The sequence below is a fragment of the Cervus canadensis genome, chromosome 3 (genome assembly GCF_019320065.1).
Source record: "Cervus canadensis isolate Bull #8, Minnesota chromosome 3, ASM1932006v1, whole genome shotgun sequence".
NCBI lineage: Eukaryota > Metazoa > Chordata > Mammalia > Artiodactyla > Cervidae > Cervus > Cervus canadensis.
In genome coordinates this window covers 82,003,001-82,013,668 of record NC_057388.1, presented here as the reverse complement: position 1 = coordinate 82,013,668, position 10,668 = coordinate 82,003,001, and the positions used below count along the sequence as shown (strand labels likewise).

Below are 10,668 nucleotides of genomic sequence, written 5' to 3'. Positions count from 1 at the left end.
GCCTCCTTCTCAGGCCTGTATCTTCTTGAACTTCCTTCTGACAACAGCTCCTCTCTTCCTTTCAACTGATATTCTGTTGTCAACAAGCTCAGAAATACTCCAGACAATCCCTTTACCTCCCTTCTCAACAAAATCTTGACTTTTGTCTGATGAAAGCACAGTTATGTTTCACAATACCCCAAGTGGAGACCATTTTAACCCATTGTTATTGTTATTTAGTCACTTTGGTCCTGTCCAACTCTTTAGCAACTCCATGCACTGCAGCCCCTCAGGCTCCCCCATCCGTGGGATTCTCCAGGCAATAACACTGGAGTGGGTTGCCGTTTTAACCTGTACATCATGGTATATGGGAAAAAAGAGTATTACATTGTTTTTATTATTCCCTCTGAACACCTCTGGCAGCAGTTTGCAAACCCTCAGTCTTTAAGCAACAAGTCCAATTGTTAATGATTTTCAGACTGGGGAACAAGGATTCACGGATGTAGCAGGTGGGTAAAAAGTCTGTATTGTGGAATATCCTGTTTTTATGTGGATTTTGCACTAAAAAATTCAAGTAACATTTTCTTACTTGCAACAGACAGCTCCCAGGAAAATGTAAACTTTTGCTTTATGATATTTCTTTTGTATAATGTTAGACATGGAATAATTTTAGATCAAGAATTTCTTTGAGTTGAGTAAAATGAAGGAAATCCTGTTACATGTTTTTAAGGAAAACATGCACACAGATACATGTGTGGGTGTGTTCCTCCTCTTCCACACTGTTTTCTAAATCTTGGCTTACTTATATAACCTGTTCATACTTGTGTGTGGTGTGGTGGGAGTTGTGTGTTGATTTTTCAGTCAGCCTGGCTGCAGGCTCCTCAAAGGTACAGTATCTTGAGTTTTCTGTCATTGTGCTGTTTCTCTTCAAGGCCAGTTTGTTGGAGTGCTTTGGTAGGATTCTCATAAATGGTGATCTATAAAATATGGCATTTTTTCTAATAAAAAATTCAATTCAAAAAAAAAAAGTCTATATTGTGGAATAATATTCTAAGTTAGGAAAAAAGAGGGATAAAGATATATATAGGTGAACTACATTCTGCTTTACAGTGAAATTGGTCCAGGAGCACAGGATGTCTTTCTATTTATTTGTGACTTAAAAATTTCTTTTTAGCAGTGTTTTGTAGTTTTCAGTATACAAGTCTTTTGCCTCATTTGTTAAGTATATTCTAAGTATTTTATCCTTTTTTAATGATAAGATTTCACTTTTATTTTTATTATTATTTTTAAAATATAAAATTATCAACATTTTTTTGATTCCACCTTACTGCTTTAAAATATTTTTATTTATTGAGATATAATTGACATAACATTTTATTAGTTTCAGGTGTATGACATAATAATTTGATATTTGTATGTATTGAGATATGATCACCTCAATAGGTCCAATGTTTAACATCTGTCACCATTGCTGTTCAGTTACTCAGTCATTTACTCATTTACTCATTCAGTTACTCAGACTCTTTGCGACCCCACGGACTGTAGCACGCCAGGCTTCCCTGTCCTTCATCATCTGCCGGAATTTGCTCAAACTCATGTCCATTGAGTCAGTGAGGCCATCCAACCATCTCATCCTCTGTCACCCTCTTCTCCTCCTGCACTCAATCTTTCCCAGCATCAGGGTCTTTTCCAATGAGTTGGTTCTTTGCATCAGGTGCCCAAAGTATTGGAGCTACAGCATCTGTCCTTCCAATGAATATTATTGAGGGTTGATTTCCTTTAGGATTGACTCATTTGATCTTGCTGTTGAAGAGATTCTCAAGAGTCTGTCACCCTACATAGTTACAAATTTTTTTTTTCTTGTGATGAGAACTTTTTAGACCTACTCTCTTAGCAACTTTTAAATATGTAATACAGTGCTATACTACATCTCCAACACTTACTTTTTAACTGGATGTTTCTATCTTTTGACTCTCTTCACCCATCACCTACACTCTGCAATTCCAATCAAAATCACAACAGTATTTTTTTGAGATATAAACACTTCAATGTGAAGGCCAAAGAACTAGGATAGCCAAAACAATTTTGAAAAGGAAGAGTAAAATTAAAGGAATCACAATATTTGATTTTAAGTCTTATAATAAAGCTACAACAATCAAGATTGTGTGATGCTGACAAAGAGATAGACACATAAATCAATAGAACAGAATAGATAGTCCAGAAATAGGGCTACTTAAACATGACTGATTTACTTTTGACAAAGATGCAAAGGCAATTTAATGTTGAAAAGGGAAGTCTTTCAACAAATCATGCTGGAGCAAGTAGACAACCAAAATGATCCCTGACAAAAATTCACACCAATGCAAAAATTAATTTTAAATGAATCATAAAATGTAAAACTTATATCCATATAAGTGTTTAGCAGTAAACCTAGGAAAAGTCTTCATGACTGGGGTTAAACAAAGATTTCTGTTCAAGGTATCAAAAGCACAGTCCACAAAAGAAAAATATTAACACATTAGACTTCTTAAAAATTAAAACTTTTTTTCCTGTGGTAGACATTTTCCAGGAAAAAAGAAGAAGTTATAGATTGAAAGAAAATATTTGCACTCCAGATATTCTACAGAGGACTTATAACCAGAATACATAAAGTATCTCAAAAGTGAAGAGAAAGAAAACAAATAACCCAATTAAAAATGTGGAAATACTTAGAAAGACACTTCACTAAAGAGGTTATGTAGAAGGCAAGTAAATTGCATATAAAAAGACATGCGCCACTAGGAAAACACAAATTAATACCATAATTTTAATACCACTGCAGTATCTCTGTCAGATAATCTAAAATTAAGATGAGTAAATATACCAAGTCCTAATGCTGATGCAGAATAACTGGAACTCTTCTGGACTCCTGGTGATAGTAAAACACAGTAGAGTCACTCTGGAAAACAGATTAGCAGTTTCTTTTTTCTCTTATTAAATTAAAAATTTTTTGTTTATTTTTCTTTGTGCTTGATCTTTGTTGCTGCGTGTGGGCTTTCTCTAGTTGGTGGTTACTCTGTATTTGCAGTTGAGAGATTCTCTTTGCCATGGCTTCTCTTGTTTCAGAGCACAGGCTCTCGGGCACGCAGGCTTCAGTAGTTGCAGCCCTGGAGCTCCGTAGTTGCAGCGCACTCACTTAATTGCCCCACAGTATGTGGAATCTTCCTGGACCAGGAATCAAACACATATCCCCTGCATTAGCTGGCAGTGTCTTAATCACAAGACCACCAGAGAAGTCTTGGTAGTTTCTTAAAAAGTTAAATTTCCCTAAAACCTAGCAATCCCACTCCTAGGTAGTAAAATAAAAACATAAAAACATGTATAGATATTTGCAGCTCTATTCAAAATTGCCAGGAGTCAAAACACTGACATGTTCTTTAGTGAGTGAATGGATAAAGTGCAGTACATACATACCATGGAATATTATGCAACAATAAGAAGGAATGAACTATTGATACACTCTACAACTTAGATGTTTTCTGAATATATAATGTTGAGTAGAAGAAGGTAATCTCAAAATTACATACAAAACGATTCCATTTGTATGACTTTTGTTTTGTTTTGTTTTTGATTCTTGCAACATTGCACAGCATATGGGATCTTAGTTCCCCAACCAGGGATGGAACTCACACCCCCTGCTTTGGAAGGGCAGAGTCATAACTATTGGACCACTGGGGAAGTCATTCTTGCAAAGATAAAACTATAGTAACAGAGAGCAAATCAGTGATTGCCTGGGGTTAGACATAGGAGCACAATGTTACTACAAAGGATGTTATGAACATGGAGGGAGTTTTGAGGATGATATAACTGTTCTCTATCTTAATTGAGGTGGTGGTTACCTGAATCTATACAAGATGTATCCTCTCATTTTTGCTGTCTATACTTCAGTTCAGTTCAGTTCAGTAGCTCAGTCATGTTTGACTCTTTGTGACCCCATGAACTGCAACATGCCAGGCCTCCCTGTCCATCACCAACTCCTGGAGCTTACCCAAATTCATGTCCATTGAGTTGGTGATGCCATCCAGTCATCTCATCCTCTGTCATCCCCTTCTCCTCATGCTCTCAATCTTTCCCAGCATCAGAGTCTTTTCAAATGAGTCAGCTCTTCACATCAGGTGGCCAAAGGATTGGAGTTTCAGCTTCAGCATCAGTCCTTCCAATGAATACCCAGGATGGATCTCCTTTAGGATGGACTGGTTGGATCTCCTTGCAGTCCAAGGGACTCTCAAGAGTCTTCTCCAACACCACAGTTCAAAAGCATCCATTCTTTGGCACTCAGCTTTCTTTACAGTCCAACTCTCACATCCATAAATAACTACTGGAAAAACCATAGCTCTGACTAGACAGAGCTTTATTGGAAAAGTAATATCTCTGCTTTTTAATATGCTATCTACGTTGGTCATAACTTTCCTTCCAAGGTGTAAGCGTCTTTTAATTTCATGGCTTCAATCACCACCTGCAGTGATTTTGGAGCCCAGAAAAACAAAATCAGCCACTGTTTCCACTGTTTTCCCATCTATTTGCCGTGAAGTGATGGGACTGGATGCCATGATCTTAGTTTAATGAATGTTGAGCTTTAAGCCAACTTTTTCACTCTCCTCTTTCACTTTCATCAAGAGGCTCTTTAGTTCTTCACTTTCTGCCATAAGGGTGGTGTCATCTGCAATTCTGAGGTTACTGATGTTTCTCCTGGCAATCTTGATTCCAGTTTGTGCTTCTTCCAGCCCAGCGTTTCTCATGATGTACTCTGCATATAAGTTAAATAAGCAGGGTGACAAGATACAGCCTTGATGTACTCCTTTTCCCATTTGGAACCAGTCTGTTTTCCATGTCCAGTTCGAACTGTTGTTTCCTGACCTGCATACAGGTTTCTCAAGAGGCAGGTCAGGTGGTCTGGTATTCCCATTTTTTTCAGACTTTTCCATAGTTTATTGTGATCCAAACAGTCAAAGGCTTTGGCATAGTCAATAAAGCAGAAATAGATGTTTTTCTGGAACTCTCTTGCTTTTTTGATGATCCAGCAGATGTTGGCAATTTGATCTCTGGTTCCTCTGCCTTTTTTAAAACTAGTTTGAACATCTGGAAGTTGATGGTTCACGTATTGCTGAAGCCTGGCTTGGAGAATTTTGAGCATTACTTTACTAGTGTGTGAGATGAGTGCAATTGTGCAGTAGTTTGAACATTCTTTGGGATTGCCTTTCTTTGGGATTGGAATGAAAACTGACCTTTTCCAGTCCTGTGGCTACTGCTGAGTTTTCCAAATTTGCTGGCATATTGAGTGCAACACTTTTACAGCACCATCTTTTAGGATTTGAAATACCTCAGCTGGAATTCCATCACATCCACTAGCTTTGTTCATAGTGATACTTCCTAAGGCCCACTTGACTTCACATTTCAGGATGTCTGGCTCTAGGTGAGTGATTATCTGGGTCGTGAAGATCTTTTTTGAACAGTTCTTCTGTGTATTCTTGCCACCTCTTCTTAATATCTTCTGTTTCTATCAGGTCCATACCATTTCTGTCCTTTATTGAGCCCATCTTTGCATGAAATTTTCCTTTCTCTTATTTTCTTGAAGAGATCTCTAGTCTTTCCCACTCTATTGTTTTCCTTGATTTCTTTGCATTGATTGCTGAGGAAGGCTTTCCTATCTCTCCTTGCCATTCGTTGGAACTCTGCATTCAAATGGCAATATCTTTCCTTTCCTACTTTGCTTTTCACTTCTCTTCTTTTCACAGTTATTTGTAAGGCCTCCTCAGACAGCCGTTTTGCTTTTTTGCATTTCTTTTCCATGGGGATGGTCTTGATCCCTGTCTCCTCTACAATGTCACAAACCTCCGTTCATAGTTCAACAGGCACTCTGTCTATCAGATCTAGTCCCTTAAATCTATTTTTCACTTCCACTGTATAATCATAAGGGATTTGATTTAGGTCATACCTGAATGGTTTAGTGGTTATCCCCACTGTCTATACTTACTAATTCCAAATCCTGTCTAGAGCCTTAACTTAGTCTTTAACAACTCTAGTCTTTAATTTCTAAGTCCTTACTATACATTGTCACTTAGATATCTTGCTGGAATATTGCATTCAATTTATCTAACCCAACAGTTCAACTCCATCTCCTTTTGTGTTAGTTACTATCTTTCTATTCTACTGTTTCTAGTTCTGCCATTTCTGGCTCCTCTGTTTTCCAGGCATTTTCAATATTCTATTGATTCTACCTCTGTACTGTCTTTCTCATCAATATAAGTCTTCCTTTTCATGTCTATGTACTTTTCTTCCGCTTCTGATATGCGCCAGGCACATCCATGCTGGTGCTCATGAGAACTGAAAGAATACCTTTCCAGCTGTCTGTGTTTTGATTTGGAAACTTCTTCAGACTCACTCTTATTTGTGTTACTTCAAGCCTCCTCTTGTATTGGTTTCAGATCACACGCTGCCCCTTTTTTCTTCTCTACTAGTCCATGTGCTCCCCCCAGGGTTCTCTACCATCTACACAGTCATAGCCCCATGCCAATAGTTTTATGACTAGGTGATTTCTGATAGGTATCAACATATCCTGAGAGAGTTCAGGAGAGTATATATTGTCACCAGACTACTTCACCACAAACTTTAACAAAAAAAAATTCTGTCAGTTAACTCTGAACATTTGCCAAGGAGGAGAAGGCAAGGAGATGTAACTATTGCCTGGTATTGAAACTGAGTTCCTCTGCCAACTTTATAATTAAACTCGCTGTCCAAAATATTATTTCCTTTCTTGTCTAATACCTGTTTCCCTCAAGACTGAGGATTATAAAAGAAAAGAAGGGACTGAAACTAAGTCAGACCCTGTGAGACCCTCCCAGGTACAAAAGCCTTCCATGTCCACCGTTTTTAGTTCATAGGAAAAAAGCTTCAGCCTCCCAGATCTTCTTTGAGTTCTAAAGGGCAGATTCAAAAAGTTAGTAATTAGGGAAGGGAGGAAATGCAAAAACGAAGGAGAAACGGTCAAGAAATGATAGCGTGGAAACAAACAACTCTCACCCCAAATTTTGCCTATAAAAACACTCCTCTGAAAACCAGTGTAGAGTTTGGGTTTTGTTTTGAGCACAAGCTGCTCACTGTCCTTGCTTGGCCCTGAGGTAAACCTTTCTCTGCTCCAAACTCGGACATTTAGATTTGTTTGGCCTCACGGTGTTGGGCTCACCAACTTGCATTGTGTAACAACTGATGTTGCATTAGAAATATACTAACTGGTAGAGATTACGTTGTTTCCCCCTCAAAATTCATGTTGAAGCCCTTAATCCATAATACTTCAGATGTGACTAACTTTAAAGATATGTCTTCAAAATGGTAGTTAAGTTCAAACGAGCCTGTGAAGTGGACCCTAATGTGGTTTAACCAGTGTCCTTATAAAAAGACAAGATTAGACATACAGAAAGATAGCAGCGATGTGCGTGTGCAGAGAAAAGGCTCTGTGAGGACGTGGGGAGAAGCTGGTCACGTGGAAGCCAAGGAAAGAGGCCTCAGGAGCAACCAAATGGGCAGACATTTTGATCTTGGATTTTCAGCCTCTAAAATTGTGAGAAAATTAATTTCCGGTTAAAATACTCAGTTTGTGGTATTTTATTGTGGAAGCCCTAGCAAACTAGTACACCATCCACAAAGGCAGTAGAATGCTTTCATTGTGCAAGCTGTAAGCTGGTATAAGAGCTTCCTTGGTAGCTCAGCTGGTAAAGAATCCACCTGGAATGCAGGAAACCCTGATTCGATCCCTGGGTTGGGAAGATCCCCTGAAGGAGGAAATGGCAACCCACTCCAGTATTCTTGCCTGGAGAATCCTCATGGACAGAGGTGCCTAGTGGGCTACAGTCCATGGGATCTCAGAGTTGGACACACCTGAGTGACTAAGCAGAACACAGCACACACACACTAGTATAAATACTAATAATCAGGCCTCACATGAAACAGCAAACCCTGGACAAATTGGATAATCATAATAAAGTAGAGAAAAAAGGAAATTCCATTTCTCCACTTTCATCTCTTTTTTCCCCTATTTTTTGAGCTAATAATACATGTAATAGTTAGGCCATGCTAATGTCATTTTAAATATACATATGGTGAAGTGAACCTATCTATCTTTGTAGCAGCAGCAGTAGCAGGAACACAGGCCACCTCTTTCCTGCTTCCTCTCCTTGACTCAGAATGGACAGTTATGGGGAACTGGAGAACTGATGCTTTGGAACTGCGGTGCTGGAAAAGACTCTTGAGAGTCCCTTGGACAGCAAGGAGATCAAACCAGTCAATCCTAAAGGAAGTCAACCCTGAATATTCTTTGGAAGGACTGATGCTGAAGCTGAAGCTCCAATACTTTGGCCACCTGATGTGAAGAGCTGACTCATTGGAAAAGACCCTGATGCTGGAAAAGATTGAGGACAGGAGGAGAAGGGGACGACAGAGGATGGGATGGTTGGATGGCACCACAGAATCAAGGGACATAAGTTTGAGCAAACTCCGGGAGAATGTGAAGGACAGGGAAGCCTGGCATGCTGCAGTCCATGGGGTCACAAAGAGTCAGACACAACTGCGTGACTGAACAAAAAGCAATAGGCAACTGTAGAGATGCAAGAGATGAAGCATTTGCCCATTATTCTTCAAATTTTTCTCTGGCTCCATGAGATGGATATGAATAGCTGGGAAGAAAACCATCCTTTCTGAGTGATGGGACTCCTCTGCAGATCGCTCAAAATGATTTTTAAAGTTTTCAGGTTAAATGTGTGAGAAGCTGGCTGCCAAGAGCTACAACATACCTTGGGATGGCTTGTCCCATCCTTTATTTCTGAACTATCTCAATCAAACCTCTGAATTTGAATCTAGTGATGTTTCTCCTTTTTCTTCTCCTCTTCCCCTCTTTCCCCTTTCTTCTATTTTGATAAGTGCTGCAGGTACTCCTTCTGGTGGGGATGTCAGATTTGGTGGGGGTGAAGGGGTAGGGAGAAGTCCATGAACAGTGAGCATCTTTATTCTATTTTACACACATCTCATTTTGATTATATTCATTTAGGCAAAATTAAAGTACTGGTTTGCTTTTACCCAACTTCTCCAACCACTTTGCTGGTCCCCAATCTCCTTCTTCTCAAGGATTTCAGGTCTTCACCATTTCATATTTGATATGTCCTAAGTATGACCCAAACTGTTACTTGATCTGAGCTTTGCCCATCCACCCCCACCAACCCCTTGGCCTCTTAGAACTCTAATTTTACTTTCATTTGTGCACTACTGGCTATCTTCAAATCTCTTTCTTTCTCTCTCTCTCTCTTTTTTTTTTTACCAGCTTCATTCACTTCATTTATCTCATAGAAAAGTATGAGGTGGCTACAGTTGGAACCTGGGTCCTCTGTATGGAAACTCTGGTGCAGGTCTCTGCAAGATGGTCAGTGAATTTCTGACACCGAGAGTTGGTGAACGCTGTCTCTTTCCAGAGAGCAGGAGTGAGATAACTGTATATTGGAAATGGCATCAAAAGTGGCCTTGGCCAATTTGCCCAGGGTGCTGGAGCAGCCCCTGACAGAGGTGTAGCACTCCATCAATTCCGGCCATCAGTAGGAGCTTCTTGGGCATAGGGGCTGAGACCAGGCTGGTGCGGCTGGAGGCAGGCACGGAGGGGGTGCTCCAGCACACAGCCCCAGTGACCAGTCATCTTGCAAGGGACAATACGAGGCTTGCAGATCTTGTTCTCCCAGTAACCTCATCGCACACTGACATTGGAGAACTTGGCCAGAGTGCTGGCCCCACAGATATTAGTGGTTACCTCCTTAGAGCACTTGACACCAAAACTGAAGTGTCCCTTGTAATTCCCGATGGCAACAAATGCCTTGAATTTGGTCTGCTGGCTAGCACAAGGCTGCTTTTGCACAGGCATATTCTTCAAAACCTTCTCCTTGAGGAATGTCCTGGGGAAAAAGTCAGTGATCTCAGACCCCTTGATGGGCAGAGAGAAGAGATAGTTCTCCTTCAGGGACTTGATCTTCATGTCGTGACCAGGTGGCCCAGCTTGGTGACAGTGGCAGGAGTTGGGGGTGGGTGTGGGAGTGGGTGGGTGTGGGGGGCGGGGGGCGGCGGGGCCGGTCCATGTCTTTGGCCTTGCCTCTGCCAGCTTTGCAGCATTGGCCTCATCTGTGACCCAGGCATGGACACAGGTGCCCAAGCCTCCCAGAAGCCACCACAGGAGGGCCCACACTGTGTAAAACACAGGAATGTATTCCAGGACCCTGGGGCTTCCTGGTACTGCCGTGGCATCAGGGGTGTCATCTGCCATTTGCTGTTTTTACACAGAAGCCAAACACCTCTGTTTTTTTCCCTACATTTTTCTCCAAAGATCGTTATTGACAGCATTGAATTTCTCTGTTGGTCCATCTATAAATAATTCCTTGAGGCTATTGCAAACACAGCTTCTTTGCCACCCCTACCCTGGATCTATCAGTTTCTTTCCATTCAGACGGCATGATGTCTACAGCCTTGGAAATAAATAGATTATCTTATACAGTCTGACTATATTTTCTATTGATTTTGAAGGTGAGAGAGGCTGCCACCCAGAGAAGATAAAAGCTTTCATGCTTCAGGACCTCATAGCAGGCAAGTTCTGGGATAGAAAATTGTATAGAAAGGCAGTCA

General features: G+C 40.5%; 1 pseudogene; it reads right to left on the bottom strand.

Annotated features, from left to right (window-relative positions):
- Positions 1-9,343: 9,343 nt before the first annotated feature.
- On the bottom strand, positions 9,344-10,305 carry LOC122437817 (annotated as a pseudogene).
- Between the last annotated feature and the right edge of the window lie 363 nt (positions 10,306-10,668).